The sequence below is a fragment of the Dipodomys ordii genome, unplaced genomic scaffold, assembly GCF_000151885.1.
Source record: "Dipodomys ordii isolate 6190 unplaced genomic scaffold, Dord_2.0 Scaffold13, whole genome shotgun sequence".
Lineage (NCBI taxonomy): Eukaryota > Metazoa > Chordata > Mammalia > Rodentia > Heteromyidae > Dipodomys > Dipodomys ordii.
Genome location: NW_012267229.1, coordinates 9,972,967 through 9,975,825, shown reverse-complemented (window position 1 = coordinate 9,975,825; position 2,859 = coordinate 9,972,967). Strand labels below are relative to the sequence as shown.

The 2,859-nt window shown below is 38.9% G+C and overlaps 1 pseudogene; it reads left to right on the top strand.

Annotated features, from left to right (window-relative positions):
- The first annotated feature begins 264 nt into the window (after positions 1 to 264).
- Positions 265 to 908, top strand: LOC105981601 (annotated as a pseudogene).
- The last annotated feature ends 1,951 nt before the right edge of the window (positions 909 to 2,859 follow it).

Below are 2,859 nucleotides of genomic sequence, written 5' to 3'. Positions count from 1 at the left end.
CTTAACAGTAAAAACACATCTCTTGGTCCCTAACTCAAGGTTCTTTCTTTTTTGTTCATTAAAATTTTCCTTCTTCATTTCTCATATGTTTAATGATCTTTTTCTTTCTTTCTCCTTCCCTGTTCATCCTTCCTTCCTTTCTTCCTTCCTTCTTTCTTTTTTATAGTATTGGGGTTTAAACTTAGGGGCAAGCAGCTCTCTGGGCTGAAAGGTTGAGAGGCAAACAGAGACGGGCAGCTGGGCTCGGCTCTGAGTGGAGTCAGGATGGACGAGGACCTATTGACCGTCCTGAAGATCCTCATCATCGGCGAGAGTCGGGTGGGCAAGTCTAGCCTGCTCCTCAGGTTCACAGATGATACTTTTGATCCAGAACTTGCAACAACAATAGGCGTTGACTTCAAGGTGAAAACAATTTCAGTGGATGGAAATAAAGCTAAATTTGCAATATGGGATACTGCTGGTCAAGAGAGGTTTAGCACTTTAACTCCTAGATACTATAGAGGTGCACAGGGTGTTATATTAGCTTATGATATCACAAGAAGAGACACTTTTGTTAAACTGTATAATTGGTTAAATGAATTGGAGACATACTGTACAAGAAATGACATAATAAACATGCTGGTTGGAAATAAAATTGACAAGGAAAATTGTGAAGTTGATAGAAATGACGGCCTGAAATTTGCAAGAAAGCATTCCCTGTTATTTATAGAGGCAAGTGCAAAAACCTGTGATGGTTTACAATGTGCCTTTGAAGAACTTGTTGAAAAGATCATTCAGACACCTGGACAAGGGCATGAAGCTGTCACACAGGGAAGGGAGTCATGGCAGAGGAGCCTGTGGTGGTTACTGTTCTGTGTTATAAACTCTGGGAAATTCCATCTCTTGCATATTTGATCAGATAGTGACATCTCTCTCACTGCTATTTTAGGGACCTTGCAGTTTGCACATAATTGTTTTGTATCATGGCAGTAAATACTTGCAAGAAATCCCACTCATTGGCTTTCCCAGGTAGAATGTTATGGTGTGCATGCACAGTTCACAGTCTCTAGGTTTTTATGTAACATAAAATAGGTGACCTTTAGGAGTACATTGGATTTTATGATTTACATTTATCATGTAATTTTTTTGGGGTCCAGTCGTGGGGCCTGAACTCTGGGCCTGGGTGCTGTCCCTCAGCTCTTCAGCTCAAGGCTAATGTTCTACCACTTGAGCCACAGTGCCACTTCCGTCTTTTTTCTTTATGTGGTGCTGAGGAATCGAACCCAGGGCCTCAGGCATGCAAGGCAAGCACTCTGCCACTGAGCCACCTTCCCAGCCCTTATCATGTAATTTTTAAAACATCTACCTGTTTAGTATACATTTGGTCTCCTTTTTTTTTTTTTGCTTAAATACTCCTGTCAATTACTGAATTACTTGGTATACAGGTATCATACCTGTCAGATTTCCTTTGAGGAATAACACAGATTTTCTAGAATGTGGGAGATTCTCTTAGTACTAAACAAAATTCTCAGAATGTAGCCCAGGTCAATTCATAATTAAATCTCTATTTGTTCTGATGATGCCTCTAAAATGTACTTACATGTTAAAGAAGTTTGAGATTTTTTTAATTTACTTCAATGATTAGTTAAGCTATTTAACTGGAGTTTTAATCCTGTAATGTATCATTGGATTCATGATCTTTTCACAGTGTTTTAGCTGCTTGGTATTTGGCAGAATGGCAATAAGGTTTTCCCCATTTTGGTCCCAGAACAGAGCAGAGCAGTGTGCTTCTGTAATGCCTTTCGTACTTTCAACTTTGAAAACCAACATCTTTCCTTTCATATGCTGTTAGTGTTCATCCAGGTACCTCAACTTTACCCATGAAATGTCTTTGAATATCTGTATCTTATGACTTCTATAAATGGCTAGTTGATTCTCAAAAACCTATTTCTGTATTTTGAAGGTGAGGAGAAAAAAACATTTGAGAAAGGCATATTGCTTCCAGATTCTGACATGTGTGGGAAAATGCTGTTGCAATGAGAAGGTAGATAAGTTGCTGTAACATGTAACCAGTAGTTTATCAAAACCAACTTGTACAGACTAATACATTTTCCACAGTATTCAGTTTTCTAACCTCTTGCTATTGTAATTCTACTTTATCTTCACTTATCCATTATTTAATTTACTTTGACCTGTGCTATATTAAGCCCCAGATAAGTACTTTGTTTTTTTTTTAAGGCTGGTCACTGTAATACCCCTCATTAAGATTCTGATATTAATTTCTTGTCAGTTCTCTATGTACAATTGCAAATGATAAAAGACTTTTGTGAATCTTAAAAAAAACACTTAGGGCTTGAGTCATGTTCCAACCCTAATGATTTCAATGTTTTAATACCATGTTCTAGGTGGTTATGCTTGCTAAATATAGCCATAGCTCTGAGATTCATCCAAGTTCTGTTGTGTAGCAAGCATCTGTTCATTCTCAATGGATTGTAATCCATTGTGTGATAATGTTATGATTTATGTATTCTCTCTGGTGGTGGACATCGGGTTTGTTTCAACTCTTCTGCCATTAAAAACTGTGGTGGTGGGGGCTGGGAAGGTGGCTCAGTGATAGAGCGCTTGCCTTGCATGCCTGAGACCCTAAGTTTGATTCCTCAGTACCACATATGCAAAAAAAGAAAAAAGCCAGAAGTGGCGCTGTGGCTCAAGTGGTAGAGTGCTAGCTTTGAGCTAAAGAGCTGAGGGACAGCGCCCAGGCCCAGAGTTCAGGCCCCAAGACCGGACAAAAACAAAACAAAACAAAACTGTGGTGGTGAACATTTTAGTATATGTCTTCTGGCAACATATAAGTGCATTTCTACACCTAGGACAACTGGT